At 42.3% G+C, this 16,425-nt stretch overlaps 1 protein-coding gene across 4 annotated transcripts in view; it reads right to left on the minus strand.

Moving 5' to 3' along the window:
* Positions 1 to 16,425, minus strand: part of BORCS5 (BLOC-1 related complex subunit 5) — a 114,604-nt gene that overhangs the window by 23,024 nt on the left and 75,155 nt on the right. The gene's annotated exons all lie outside the window — the stretch shown is intronic.

Raw genomic sequence — 16,425 nt, forward strand, 5'->3', positions numbered from 1 at the left:
CACTCCTGACTGGATGCACCTTCTTTTTTTTCACATTTTAATTCCAGTTAGTTAACATACAGTGTAATAACAGTTTCAGGTGTCTAATGTAGTGATTCAACACTTCCATGCAACACCTAGTGCTCACCACAAGGGACCTCCTTAATCCCCATCACCTATTTCAACCATCCCTGCTGTCTACTCCCCTGCCGTAACCATCAGTTTGTTCTCCATATATAAGAGTCTGTTTTTTAGTTTGCCTATTTTCTCCCTATGCTCATTTTTGTTTCTTAAATTCCACATGAGTGAAATCAAGTATTTGTCTTTCTCTTATTTCGCTTAGCATAATACTCTCTAGCTCGCTCCAGTTGTTGCAAATGGTAGGATTTCATTCTATTTTGTGGCTGAGTAGTATTCCGTTATACACTTACATAAACACACACACACACACACACACACCAATCTCATCTTCTTTATCCTTGCATCAATCTATGGGCACTTGGGCTATTTTCCATAATTTGGCTATTGTAGATAATGCTGCTATAAACATTGGGGTGCATGTATGTCTTTGAATTAGTATTTTTACATTTGGGTAAATATCTAGCAGTGTGGTTGCTAGAACATAGGGTAGTTCTATTTTTAACCTTTTGAGCAACCTCCATACTGTTTTCCAGAGGGGCTGCACCAGCGTGCATTTCCACCAACAGTAGAGGTACCTTCTTCTTAACACTGTTCTTCTTTGAGCACCTTGGTGGCTTAGTCAGTTGAGCATCTGATTCTTGATTTTGGCTCAGGTCATCATCCCAGGGTCATGGGACAGCCTAGCATTAGGCTCTGTGCTTAGTGTGGAGCCTGCTTAAGACTCTCTCTGTCCTACTAACCTTCTCCCCAATTCTCTCTCTCAAAAAAAAAAAATTGTTCTGCTCTCAGAAACTGGTGCTTGGGCTTAGTTGCTCCGGCTTTCACACATCAGTTACCACCTGACTGTCTTTGACTCACATGAGTGTCTGTCTCCACTTGAGAGAGTCAAGTGGCCCTTGCCACCAAAGTCTGGCACATTCTGGCTGACCCTCCACCTTATCCCTACCACATCTTCACCACCACTTGACCTCTACTGAGATTCGTACAGATTATGAAGGTTACGGTAAGCTGGGGTGTGACAAAAGCTTTTCTGGGTCAACTCTGTGTTTTCTGGGATTCCGAACCTCCTCCAGATCACCATTCCCATGGGGCATTTGGGAAGTCTCTGTGGCAGTCTTCTCTGGGACGCCTCTCTGTTGCACAACAGACACACCATGGGAAGGCGTTTTCATCTCGGAAGTGATCCTGTTTCTGAAGACAATAGTCCGCAATGGTTTACAGCTTATAAAAAACTTCTGCCATTTTTCCTACCCATAAATATGGTATTTATACCATATACCTTTGATCTGTAAATCAGACAAGAAGGGGAACTCCTCTCTGACAAATCGCTGTCTACGGGATCTACCAAAAACTGACATTCATAGTAGTGGGACTATTGCTTCTGGCAATCTGTGTACATAGTAGGATGATTAGGGAGGTGGAACACAGTATAAAATATTCAGTGATTCCCTGGTTATTTTAACTAATGTAATAAAATAACGTATAACAGTTACAATTACTACCCCTCAAGGATCTATTAAATGTTAGGCATCGTACTATGTATTACACACACATTATCTTTGCTCCTCACAAAAGTCCGAAGGGGCAAATGTCACTCTCCTATTTAGAGGTGTGGAACTAGGGACTAAGATGGCAAGATTTGCCCAGGGTCACACAGAGTCAGTACCAGCAGTGAAGCCAGATTTCAAACCCACGCTCTTCTACCCAATCTTCGCCTATCTTTTCTACAGCACGTATTAATTTGAACGTCATTTCAATTAAATACATACCATGTTGAAGAGCGTGTTTGGTACTTTTTTTTTGAAATCCTTAACAGATGAATTTAAATGGCAATTTTCGACAGTTTTCAAGTGGATTGAAAGAACACTTTTGTCTCTAATTTAACCACCATGATTTATTTTTTTAAGAGCCCAAATAACAGATTATGAGATATAGCATGGATATTTACAAAACAAAAACTAAGAGGAGACCAAAAGCAATGAACTTTGTCACCAGATAAGCTGTAATGACATTTGCACTGGCACAGTCTGTACACTTTGGACTCTGACGCTTCAGTTATATCAGCATTTCACAACCCTTGACCTCGCCAAGGGGCTTCAACGCAGAATGTTCCAGCTGCAAGAGGGATCAGTCCTACTCCCTGGCTTTAAGGACGGAGACGCCGCCACAGGGCTCGAGCAGTCAGTCTGCCGGAGCCCACGGGGCTTGTGCCGCCAGGGCCAGGCTCCAGATCTCCCGGTCGCCGTCCACCGTCCCAAGGAACGAAGGCTCGCCAGTGACATTTCCTTTTACATAGTTCTACCTTGTCAATAGATGAATTAAACAGTGTGAAAACTGTGACCTGAATGTTTTTCAGGTCACCATTTCTGTCCGTAAGAAACCCCCAAATCTGCTGCTAAGGAATGTCAAAGTCAAGTCAAACATCTCCAAGTCCATTAGGAATAGGAACCTGCTCAAGTGGGTCTACATCTGCAATTAGGAGGATATCAGGCCAAAGTGTGCGCAGTTTCTACTTCCTTCTGGAATTACATAAACCTTCCCCAGTCCTTGTTAGTCTGTCATTTCCTGTTGCGAAAGGATCAAACAATGGGCAGACTGTCACCGATGCTTTCATTAAGGACACCACAGGCTGAATGGCATTGATTACCACATAATGGACATTTTGAAGTGACCCTGTTTCCTTTTTTCAAACAAGGTGTCTAAATGTCTCCTTAAAGAAACACATTTTATTTGAGTCTTCGGGAGAATTAAGACCTAACAGGACCTCAGGAATTTGAATGACATCACTTTGTTCCAATGGGTATTTTCTGACTTGCCCAGCTTCCCCATGTGCCTTCTTACCCTGTATTATGTTTAGGCGGGAACGGAGGGGAGTGATCTCAAAACCTTTAAGCAGTTCCCCCAAGCTAAATATGTGGAAGTTGGGCAGACGACCGACCCCCTTCCTCCCCCTGCCCCAGAGAAGGGCTAGGGAGTGCCTCTGAAAACCAGCAAGTGAAGAAAAAAGATCCAGATAAAAGTAAACTTCTGGGCAAAACTCCCACTCCTCCCTCCCCCTTGCAGAGCCCTCCCTGGATTCTCTGCAAGACAGTAGTTCAGGGAGCACACATACCTTAATCTTTGCCTCCTTGAGCAGTCTCTGTTCCAGAAAGTGTACTCTCCAGCCTCCTGACTATACCTCTCCTTGTCTACCTTGATCACTACCATCCTCCAACATACTGGTTAAAAGGCCCTTTTCTCAAAAAAAGTGATAGGTGGAGAGCATGCAAAGTTAACCTCAATGAAGGCAGAGGAAATGTGGGGTCTTCAGGGTGATTTTTTAAAGCATGGCTGCATTCTATCAGGACTGCTTTTGAAATCTATCAGTCTATCCTGAAACTATGAAGGGAACATTGTAAAGAAATACTGGGTCCAGGAAAGCGTGCGAGCACCGCACACAAGTGACATGAGGAGGTGGGATGTAAGAGGCCTTGGGATAAAGAACTGAAGAGAGGGGCGCCTTGGTGGCTCAGTTAAGCGTCTGACTTCGGCTCAGGTCACAATCTCACAGTTCATGGGTTCAAGCCCCACATGGGGCTCTGTGCTGACAGCTCAGAGCTTGGAGCTTGCTTCAGATTCTGTTTCTCCCCCTCTCTCTGCCCCTCCCTGGCATGTACTCTCTCAAAAAAAATAAACATTTAAAAAAACCATAAAAAAAAAACTGAAGAGAAAGAAGAACAGAAGGAAAGCACGGGCTCTGGCGGCTCCGCGGTGGGTCTGAGCTGCCGCTCCACCACCTCTCAACTGTGGAGCACTAAACAGTTTACCTTTCAGGCCTTTCAACCTCAGTTTCCTCTTCTGTCAGACGTAGATGACAGTGCATGTAAAGTGCTTATTCCAGACCCACCACGTGGAAGGTAAAAAGCGACAGCTTATTATTGTGACTATTGTCACTCTCATGTGCTGAGAGAGAATCTGGAGAAGCTGTGCAGGTAGATGGGGCAGCCAGCTGGTGAAAATGTGAGAGCCTGGCCTGGACTCTCCTTCCCAATGTCCAGGACTAAAGGGAAATCAAAGTGTGTATGACCTGGGTGACAGATTCAGTATTTTAAAACTCGAGCTAAGATGACTGAAACAATGTCAGACTGGACCCCTGTGCTCTGTAATTCCCTCACTTACGCACCCAATTGTCCGTGAACACAATCCCTCTTTTGATTCAGAATCGAGGACAGATCTTAGTGGTGGTGTGGAAGTCCATGTTTTATGGTCAAAGTTCTGTACCCTGTGCCCAAAGAACCAACGCAAGAATACTGACGTAACCATGTGCGCGCCTAAGCACTATGTGGGACCACCTCATCGCACACGTGAGGGCCTGGTCCAGAGACCGAAGGCCCAGATGGTCACCTGTGCCAGGGCTGCGGTGACAACTCAATGTAATGCACACATTCATCTGGCAGATACTTCTGAGTATGGAGTGGGGAGACAAAAGGCGGGAGGTCCTTTCTGACCACGGGGAACCAGGAATGCTTTACGCGCAGGCTGTTGGCATATAGTGACGGGACTACAGGATCCACAGGCAGAGACTGGGAGTACAATCTAGCAGGAGGAAGACCGAAGAAGACATGGGTCAGGAGTAGAGGTCAGGGAGCAGCCTGAATTTCGTGGACTTGGGAGAATACCGCCATGACCACTATAAGCTGGAAAGGCAGATGGGTGACTGTTTAGAGAGACTCCAGGTTTCGGCTTGGATGAAGAGAGGATGGCTGAGGTGCCTTAGGATTAGGAAGAGACCATCACTAGACTATGCTGTCACTGTGCTGCTAATACTCATACTTCTACAGAGTAATGTCACTTCCCTCCTTGGGCTTGCTGCATTTGAAATAAACACCCTTTTCTCCTTAAAGTAATGCTTTCATGTACATAGTGGCGGTAGTCCTGCAGACTTCCTTCACATTCGTCACCCCACGTGCTCTAGGCTACAGGCCGTCACCTCAATTTTCTGCCTGAGCGATTCCTAGTAATGGTTTTGAAGGGACCTTTGACAAGTAGTCAGCTCTCAACTCAGGTGTAGACTGAACTGAGGAGTGAGGCCAGGACGGCTTCTTAATGTTTACAATGTTAAAATAGATTTCAACAGGAGTAGAAAAAGGTTAACTCCTCAAGTTCCAGGAACACACCCTAAAAAATCCTTTGGGAATTTTTGAGATCTGAAAGAACCAGCTAGATTTTTTTTTTTTTAAGGAGTATGGATCTGCAAGTGTCCCCCCAACTAACAGAGAGAGCAAAGAAGTCTGCAGCTCAGAACATCCAGATAAGGATGACAATGAGCAGACTGTTAATAAGGAAAAGAATCTGACATATTGTAATTGTCATTGATCAAGAAACTGGGTGAATTGTAGGTATAGACAGAGCGTTGAGGAAAAATCTCCTGGCTCACTCTGACTAGCCAGGAGATCTCTATATTACAAATTCCTTCATAGAAAGGCTTTCCTGGCCCACCCTACCTATAATTTCTATCTCACAGATATTTCAAATCCCATTTCCTGCTTTATGTTTTTAATCTCAGAGGCTCTCTTACACGCTATATGTTTTACTTTTTTTTTTTTTACCTTGATTATTGTATGTTTCTCTAGACACGTAAGGTGATATATCCTCAACCTAAATACAGCCTCCCACTTTGAACAGAGCCTGACACGGAGCTGAATGAGTTCATAAATGAAGTAGACATGTAAAGGCACATGAATACAAAGTTCTGAAAGGCATATTTTTATCTCAGGGAGTTAAAATTCTACAGCCAGGGAGACAGAACCCTAATAAGGCTACTCTATTATGAGGGAAAAAAAAGAACAGAGGTATTCCAAGTTGGGGAAAAAACTGCATGTTCAAGACAGACATCTGCAAAATACAGAAAACAGAATGACGCAGGTTAAAAACAAATACCACCTCTCATCTCATCATTCAACGGCAACCACAGTTCACTGTCATGTTTCCTTCAAGTCTTCTTATTTAAAGGATATTTAACACAGTTGAAATCATATTGATAGTATAATGCCAAGTTCTGGTTTTTTCACTTAATGTTAAAAGCTTAAGAGTTTTCATAGTATCACTTGCCTTTCATGTGATGGACTTAAGTCAAATGAAATTAGTCATGAAAATTTGCCCTTCTGAACCTTAACACTGGATTACAGATGCATTTTAGGAATAGAACCTGAAAGATGATACAGATGTTCCAAGTGTAGCTCAAAACTTAATATAGCCTTGGGCATGCATATGGACATTTCCCAGCCTCCTTTGGAGTTAGCTGTGGCCATGTAATTTTGTTCTAGCCAAAGTGATATGTGACACTTAAGATTTGGTCCACAGAATTTCCCATCTGTATGATTCCATTCTCTTTCCTCTTTTGCCAACTAGGTGCTTTCAGGATGTGGTCTTTGGGTAGGGCAGAGACACAGATGAGAGGAGCCTGAACTCAAGGGAGGAGAGTCACTTGCTAACATCCAGAAACATCCACCTTGAACATGAGCAAGAAATAAACTTCTGTTGCATTTGAGCCATTACACACTTCTTAGTCTATTAATAGCTGTGGTCTAGCCTACCCTAATGCAACTCTCAAACCTTTATTTTCCCTAATAGAATAAAGAAGCTTCTCCATCACTATGATAAAGATAGGGAAATAACTGAAGGATACATTAAGTTCTTCATTTAACAAACAGTAATTAAATGTTTACTAGGCACCAGGCATTGTTCCAAGCACTCGGGCAACACGCAAATTTGCTAAAATTCTGTATTTTTCTTCATGGAAAGAGAAATAGGACAGGGAATAGCTTTTCCCAGCCCTACTTCAAGTTCTATAACTCGCGTGCCCCTAATGCTGCTTACTCTCCAGCTCACAGAGTGCAGTCACTCTGGCATTCTTCACAGGAGAGGCCTCTAACAGTGGCCACTGTGGCAGCTTGGAAACGACCTATGGGAGGATGAGGGTCAGCGGCTCCGGTACCTGGCACACGTGGCCAGGACTCAAAAAGCTGGCAGCTCCAACTGTCTAGGGGCATGTCTAGGGCAAGCAAACTGGGTGGGGGCCGGGGGGGGGAACAGGGCTGCTGTTCACACATGCTCATATGTCAGTATCCAGAATTAGAATGGAGTTAAATCTTGGAGCAGTCAAATAACTGAGTTTTGCTCATGCCTCGCCAAAAAATACAAGCCTACATTTCCAAAGGCAAGTAATAAACTAGGTTGGGCCCTTTTCCAGGACTTCAGCCTTTTGGCAGGACAGTGCTGGTGTAAAGGAAGTGTGGGGCCAGGCCCAAGGAAGTACTGTATGGCATACCTCATAACCAGACAAACCAGAATAAGCTCGATCCCCCATCTGCATTTCCTGCTACCCAAGGGACCAGCTGTATTTCTTACCAAAAAGAAAGGTTGCCCAAAGGACAAGAATGGAAGAGAAGTATAATTAAACTGTAAGGTCTCAACCTGAAATTTACACCAGAGTAACTTGTAAGATAGAAAGGGAACACAAAACTTTCTTTCAAATATTAGCAAAAAGAAAGCCCAACATCTCAGTGACTGTGTCAAAATTCTAGGCTTTTAAACAATGTTTATTTATTCAGGAAGAGGAAAGGAAGGAGGGATAGAGAAAGAGAGAGAGAGAGAAATAAAGAGAGAGAATGCAAGTGAAGGGGCAGAGAAAAAGAAAGAGACAGAGAATCCCAAGTAGGCTCAGGCTGTCAGTGCAGAGCCCAACACAGGGCTTGAACTCATGAACCATGAGATCATGACCTGAGCCAAAATCAAGAGTCAGATGCTTAACCGACCGAGTCACCCAGGTCCCCCAAACTTTGTAGTTTTAAATAAACACTCCCAACCCATTTTATAATTGAGGTCAAGCAAACAAAAAAAAACCAATGTGAGGGTATGTTTAAAAGCAGCAACAGGAATTTAACATGGCTGAAATTTAAAGGAGATTCAGTTCAAGATGGTAAAGAAGTAACAGCCTTACCTGGCCAGTGGTCTACTTGAACCCAGCTTTTAATTGACGGAGCTCACAATGAATGCTAATGCCAGTTCAGACACTGATTCTCTGTGCACCACTGTAAGCAATTCATTTAACCTTGACCATCTCTCCCCCAATCCCAAGGGAGGAAGTGTGGTACAGGAAGTCGGGTCAAATACTTGGAAAATGGGTCCAGCTGGGTCTTAAACATTCCAGAACTGTCTCCAGAAAGAAATCCCTGCCCAGCTCTGTGTGAATACCCATGACAGGTAGCTCACCCCTTCTACACCAGTTGAGTGTCTAGTGCATGCAAAAGGGATAACTAAAATCAAAATGAAGGATTCCAAAGAAGTCGGACATAAGTGGTGTGGTAAAGTAGAAATAGGGCTGGTGGTATTCTATCATATCTTCTATCATATCTTAGTCATTTTAGCTAGAAGAAAGATCATGGGCAAGTCCCACAAGAACTCAAGGACCTTGTTTTCTTTCTTTGTGCAAGGAAAGGGCTGAATTAAAGATACTTTAGGGTCTATTTATAGTCCCATGTAACCACATGACTCTCTCAGACCTAAAATTCTTTATTTGTTCATCTCAACTTCCATTCAATGCTTCATATTGGTTTATGCTAAAACAGCGTGCTTATCAACACATCTAAGAATGAAAAACCCAGACTACCAGACTCGTACTGTGAAGTTAGCCTCAAGGCCTTTACGCCAGCACACAGTAAGCATAACATAATAAACCTCGTGGTTTTATCTTAGTTAACAGAATATTCCAATCTATGGACATACTTACCCACTGGCAACAACTACAGGGAGGCAGACAAGAGCTGCTCCAGGTCAGTGACAAGAGCTGCTCCAAATGTCTCAACCGGGTCTTCCTGGGTCTGTGAATCTGCCACCTGTCCTCCTCTCCCAAATCCCCTATCCCTGGGGAAAGCACCTCTGTTAGGAAGATGTATGTTCTGTTCACTTTTCAGTGAACCAAAATTTCAATGTCTGATGTGACCTAAAACTGAAAGCGTCTGCCTGCCAACTTGAACCTCAACTAGAAATAATGAGATATCAGAGAAAGATGACTGAAATGGTAAGAGTGATATATCTGGAGCCTAGGAGTCAAGGACTAATCATCTGCTGCCATCCAGTTCCACATTTCTCATGGGCCATGTTCCCAAGCACCAGTTTGTTATCCACAAAGCAAGATGAATAATCAATTACAAAAATCACACATATCCCATATCTGTAGCCTGAAAGAAATCGTGCAGGACTTGAGAGAAATCAGAGTGGGCTAAAAATTATGTCTTGCCTCTACTTAGATCTTTATTGTACTTGGGTTGTTGGGAGTAAAGCTTAAAATGAGCCAATATTTAGGCTGTCACTGGTATCAAGAAACTACGTTAGGCCAATTCATGGCATTAGGATTAGGCTTTTCTCTTCAGTCATTATTTATATTAAAGACAATAATGAGAGCTATCACTATAGTGTTTGGCAGGCACAGTTCCAGGTACTTCATGGGGAATGATTCATTCAACCCTCACCAAAACCTATCTGAGGTAGATTCTATCCTTACTCCATTTAACAGAAGAAGAAATGGAGGCTCAGAAGAATTACTTGTTCAAGGCCACACAGTTAGTCAGAAACAGTGTCAGGATTTGAACCCAGGCAATGAGGCTGTGGAGTCTGTACTCAGAACCGCTATGCAGAAGCACCCACAAATAGAAGTTACACCTTATCCCACCTCAGCTGAGCCCTCCATGACTCCCAGTGCTCACAACTGTACTACTATCATTGGTCAGTTTCAACGAATGACCTCCCCTCTTCTTCAGGGAGAACACACAGGGTGTGGCTGATCTATGCTAAGTAGCTTTCTTATTATAAACTTGTCCAAGTTCGAAACGGAAACCCTCTTGCACTATTGGTGGGAATGCAAACTGGTGCAGCCACTCTGGAAACTCCACAGTGTGGAGCTTCCTCAAAAAATTACCAATAGAACCCCCTATCACCCAGCAACAGCACTACTAGAAATTTACCCAAAGGATACAGGAGTGCTGATGCTTAGGGGCACATGAACCCCAATATTTATAGCAGTGCTTTCAACAATAGCCAAATTATGGAAAGAGCCTAAATGTCCATCAACTGATAAATGGATCAAGAAGATGTGGTTTATATATACAATGGAATGCTACTCGGCAATGAGAAAGAATGAAATCCTGCCATTTGCAGCAATGTGGATGGTATTATGCTGAGTGAAATAAGTCAGTCAGAGAAGAACAGGTATCATATGTTTTCACTCATATGTGGATCTTGAGAAACTTAACAGAAGACCATGGGGAAAGGGAAAGGGGAAAAATAGTTACAAACAGAGAGGGAGGAAGGCAAGCTACAAGAGACTCTTAAACTGAGTGTGGATGGGGGGTGGAGGAGAGGGGAAAAGGGGTGATGGACATGGAATAGGGCACTTGTTGAGATGAGCACTGGGTGTTGTGTGGAAGCTAATATGACAATAAGTCATATTCATTTAAAAAACTTGGAAGGATATTACAGCCCAAAACATGAAATAAAATAAACTTCTCCAAGAAACTTAACAGAGGACCATGGAGGAGGGGAAGGGGAAAAATAGTTGGGGAGAGGGAGGGAGGCATACCATGAGGGACTTGTGACTACTGAGATCAAACTGAAGGCTGATGGGGGTCGGGGAGAGGGGAAGGGGGGTGATGGACACAGAGGAGGGCACTTGTTGGGATAAGCACTCGGTGTTATATGGAAACTGACTTGACAACACACTATAAAAGAAAAGAAGCTTAAAAAAAAAAAAAAACTTCTCCAAGTTCTCCCTGTGCTATCAAAAGAAATGCTCCAGTCTGTAAATCCTACCCTCACTCGCTGCCTCAGGGACCCTGCTCTAAGACCCTGTCTTTTTTTTCTTTCATTCTTTCTTTTATTTTTAATTTTTTAACATTTATTTATTTTTGAGAGATCATGAGCAGGGGAGGAGCAAAGAGAGAGGAACACACAGAATTGGAAGCAGGCTCCAGGCTCTGAGCTGTCAGCACAAAGCCTGACGTGGGCTCGAACCCATGAACTGTGAGATCATGACCTGAGCCGAAGTCAGACATCCAACCAACTGAGCCACCCAGGCGCCCCTCTAAGATCCTTTCTATCTTTCATCTTCAATCTCTTCTTTCTCCTCCCCAACAACCTGTATACATGTTCAAGGATACCACCTGCAGAACAAAACAAGCACCAAGCCCTCCGTTGATTTTCATCCACTTTTAATTCCGTAAGTTTGGCCACTATCTCACTCTGTGACCCTGAATAAATAAATTGCTTACTCTCTCTACTAGGCTTCAATTTCTGAATCAGCATAATGAGGGTGCTGGACCTGAAGGTATCTAAGATCCTCTGATCTCCAATATTCTATAGTTCTGAATGAAGAGATTTGAACACATTTAGTTTATTCACTGTCCCCTGAAGCCCCAAAGATAATTTTCTTCTATGACTGCTAAGCTGTTCCTGTAGCCAGCATTGCTCCCCTCCTTTTCTCCATTCATTTCCTGAACCTTGGTCTCCCTTGAAGAACTAGCTTAAAGTTCACAGGCTCCATGATATACTGACCTGTAACTTTTCCAGAACTCCACGTAGGGAGCACAATTGAGCACTCTCCCTCAATAGTACCTCATCTTTCACATTACTGTCCTGTGTATCTTTGTCCCCTCGCTTCGACTAAGCTCTAAGCAAGCAGGCACTGTGTCCAATTTTCTGGGAACCCATAAAAAAACCTCACACTAAGTAGGTCTGTGATAGTTGCTCAGCAATGCTGGTTACCCAAGGGGTCACCCAGTAGCCACTAAGGAAGCCCACAGTCCGTGTGTATTACTGAGCCTCTCTGTGAAGGAAGACGACTACTATCTTCTACTCCTCTCTCATACTCACGAAGCTGTCAAACACAGACTTTTCATTCAAGAGCATCATCCAAATTTAGGAACAGGAAAGCTTAGCTAACTCCTTGATTTTATCGGAATCAGAAAACAGTTACAGCCATGTTTCCCTTTGATCCAAACTTAAGTAAGTGCAGGCGCTGTAACTTTATGAGTCTCTGGTTGATCCGGGTTCTACACTTCCACTAATATATATTATCCAAGGTTATTAAGTTCCTTACTTTTCAACACATACAGCATTATGTTACTTCCTCACACTTGCAACCAAATCTCCAGGAAACATCTGGAATAATATTAGAGACTTGGTGTTATATCAAAACTACATCCTCTGCTTTATTCATTTGGAAGTGACTAATTTCAACCCCGAGGTAACAAGTGAGCACAGATGGATGTGTATGTTTTAGGAGTTTTGCTAGCACTTACCTACAGAGATGCCAAGTCACCAATGAAAACCCTAAAACAGCGCTCACCTCCTTCACCGTCAGAGAACTACCGAGGTACTGCCGCTCCGGTAGCTAATGACTACTCAAAGTGAATCTTCAAATGATTTTAAACTCAGGTTTTGTTTTTGTTTTTAACTCAGTTTGTTTTAAATGAATGCTCCAGAACACTGGTTCTCAACCCTGGTTACATGGTAGAATCATCTAGAACACTTTCATAAATACCAGTGCCCAGCTTCCTCCCTTCCCCACTTCCTCCCCTTCAAAGATTTTTATCTAACTGGTTCAGAGTGAGACCTATATATACATCAGTTATTTCTTAAAAGCACTTCAGCTATATTGAATAAATTAAAGTAACATTTTAGGTATGCTAACAGAATTACAACTGTGTTTTGGAAAAGGTTTCTTAGAAATGATAAAATTCAAGGAAGGTCTCTGCTTAGTTACTAGGGTGGTACTGATGTTAATGTCCTCATTTTCATCATTATACAAGGTTCTGTAAAATGCTCACTTTAGAGGAAGCTGTGTGAGGGATACACAGGAACTCCCTAAATTACTTCTGTGACTTTTCTCTATGTCTAAAATTAATTGAAATTTTGAAAAGTTTTCAAGAGTCCTTTGCCTTTAAAGATACATTCTTAAATATTTATGAATGAAATTATATGCCTGAGATTTACTGCCAAACTGATCAGATGGAGAGGTGGCAGGGAGTGAGTGGGGGTATGAACAAGACAGGAGCTTTCACAAATGGATGCCTATAGTGGGGCACCTGGGTGGCTCAGTCGGTTGGGGGTCCGACTTTGACTAAGGTCATGATCTCACAGTTCATGAGTTCGAGCCCCACTTTGGGCTTGGCGCTGACAGCTCAGAGCCTAGGGCCTGCTTCAGATTCTGTGTCTCCCTCTCTCTCTGCCCTCTCCTGCTTATGCTCTGTCTCTCGAAAATGAATAAACATTTAAAAAAAATTTTTTTAAATCGATGCCTGTAGTGAGTAGCTGGGCAATGAGCACACAAAGGTTCACGATACTTGTGTACTTCAGTGTGTGCGTAAAATTTTCCATCTGACATGCTGGAGTTAATACTTCCCAGGTGATTCGAACACACATTCAGGGCCAAGAAACACTGCTCTGGAATCCTGAAGATGAGGTATATGAGGAGCTCTAGCTGGTACCACCAGCTACAAACCATCCAGCTCTTTGACACTGATTTAGTTATTTACTCTTTCTGTATTACACTTGCTTAAACTATAAAACAACAGAAATGGGTTAGAGGATCTTCCAAAACGAAAATGAGAAGCATTACAAAATAGATTTGTTGTTCTAAAATCTTCTAAGAGTGAACGTTATGGTTGATTTCTAGCACAACAGTCAAAAATGGTAAAGTCTTGTGTCTTCTAAAAAAAACACCGCTTCTATATGACGTTACCTAAGATAAGCATTCTGAGGTCAAAGAAGTTTGAAAAGGGGCGCCTGGGTGGCTCAGTCTTGTTAAGCATCGATGTTGGTTAACCATCAACTTCAGCTGAGGTCACAGTCTTGTGGTTTGTGAGTTTGAGCCCCACACTGGGCTCTGTGCTGACAGCTCAGAGCCTGGAGCCTGCTGCAGATTCTGTGTCTCCCTCTCTCTCTGCCTCTCCCGGTCTTGCACTCTGTGTGTGTCTCTTTCTCTAAAAAATAAATTAATATTTTTAAAACAACATTAAAAAATAAGTTTGAAATGTGGTTTTCTTTACTGTAAGATTCCTAAGGACTTTTTAAAAAGACTTTATTATTATTTTTTAATGTTGATTTATTTTTGAGAGAGAGAAAGAGACATAGCATGAGTGGGGAAGGGAGAGGGAGGGAGAGAGAAACAGAGACAGAGAGAGAGAAGACACAGAATCTGAAGCAGGCTCTAGGCTCTGAGCTGTCAGCACAGAGCCTGATGGGGGCCCAAACTCACCAGCCCTGAGATCATGACATGAGCTGAAGTCAGAGGCTTACTTAACCATCTAAGCCACCTAGGCATCCCTCAAGATTTTATTTTCTTTTTAATTTTTAAAACTTTATTTATTTTAAGAGAGACAGAGAGAGCGAGAGAACAAGCCAGGGAGGCAGAGATAGAGGGGAACAGAGGATCCAAAGTGGGCTCTGTGCTGACAGCAGGGAGCCTGATGTGGGGCTGGGACTCATGAACCCTGAGATCATGAGCCAAAGCGTCTGAGCCAAAGTCAGACACTTAATGGACTGAGCCACTCAGGTGTCCCTTAAGATTTTATTTTTAAGTAATCTCTACACCTAATATGTGGCTCTAACTCACAACTCCAAGATCAAGAGTCACATGCTCCTCTAACTGAGCCAGCCAGGTGTCCTAATTCCTGAGAACTTCCAATAAAATAATATGCATCATGACTCTCCAAGAGTGGTGATGGAATATGCAAAAAGGTTGACCTTCTTCACATGGGACTAGTGTTGTAGAATTCATTTTGGAAAATAGTGCTCTAGATCAGTGATTCCCAAATCTCACGTAATGGAGAATGGATTCAGTATGATTTGGTTAAGTGTATTAAAATAATGATTCACAGACCACATCCTAGACCTACTGGCAAGACAGGAGAACTTAGTATTAAACACAAAACTTGAGAGATTCTAATGCATAACCATGTTTGGGATTGAAATCTCTGTAGATCATACTACAGTAACATAAGTTTATAATATTTGAAAAGCTATAACAATGCCAACCAATATGAAAATATGAAGTGACAATTTGGAACTACCTTCCAAATAAAAGTATTTAATCTATGAGAGAAGCATATATGTGTACTATTTATGAAAGGTAAGTGGTAAAATACTGGAGCTGTTGGCAAATTTAAATCTATCGATATAACTAGTGACAACTTTGTAATCTCAAGGATGTACTGTATCTATTACTAATTGTTACTGAATTTGCAATGATTCTCAACCCCTTACTTGAGTGTTTTCTCATGTTCATCTTCATTTCACACCTGAGCCAATGACCAGGACTATTTAGTTAAAAAATACCAGGAGGTGCCATTAACATAAGTGGTTTCTCCAAGACAGAGCTCCTGACCTTTTCCTCATATGATACTGCTTTGTGGTGTTAGGAATCTCAATCCCCTCTTAATTGAAACCTTTGGAAAATGTACATAATAAGCCTCAGTGCTCACAGAGCTGTACCACACAGCAGCCTAGTCAATGATATATTTCGGTGCTTAACAGAAGGACCTTCTTGCTATTATTAATAATTACTAAATATCTGTATCATGCACTTTAGTTTTCTAAGTACTTTAACATGAATTCTCTTGCTCCTTCCCTCTCAAAAACTTCGTGTGTTAAGTAGGCATAATTGTTTCCATCCAACCAGTAAAAATCACTTAGCTTTTCATGTGCTAATACTATGAAAAAATAATTGAAAGAGACATCAAGGCTCCTGCCCTCAAACAATTGACACCCTATTGGAAAACAAAATGTAAATTACATATAGGAAAAAGCTAAAGTCAATTCAAAGATATAACGTTAACTAGAACAGATTAGTATATTAGGACTTTACACACACTAACAATAGCTAACACGTACTGAGCACTTCAATCATTGCTCAACACTTAGGACAGGTTACCTCATTTTTCACATGAGAAAACAGACCAGGACGAGCTAAGTAACTTATCCAAACAAGTAGGTGGTGAACCAGGATTCAAATTCCAGCTCCACAGACTATTCCTTTTCACCATCACATTTTCCTGCTAGGAAAGACAATCTATCTAAAGCAACAGGGATAAATGTCAAGACCAAGACAGCACCTGGGTGGCTCAGTCATTAAGCATATGACCTAATATCTCATGGTTCGTGAGTTCAAGTCCCACTTCGGGTGAGCGTTAGCCCTGCTTTGGATGAACACGAGCCCTGATTTAGGTGAATTCTGCTTCTCTCCCTCTCTCTCTCTTCCCCACCTTCCCC

Source organism: Suricata suricatta, chromosome 10 (genome assembly GCF_006229205.1).
Source record: "Suricata suricatta isolate VVHF042 chromosome 10, meerkat_22Aug2017_6uvM2_HiC, whole genome shotgun sequence".
NCBI classification, from domain to species: Eukaryota; Metazoa; Chordata; class Mammalia; order Carnivora; family Herpestidae; genus Suricata; species Suricata suricatta.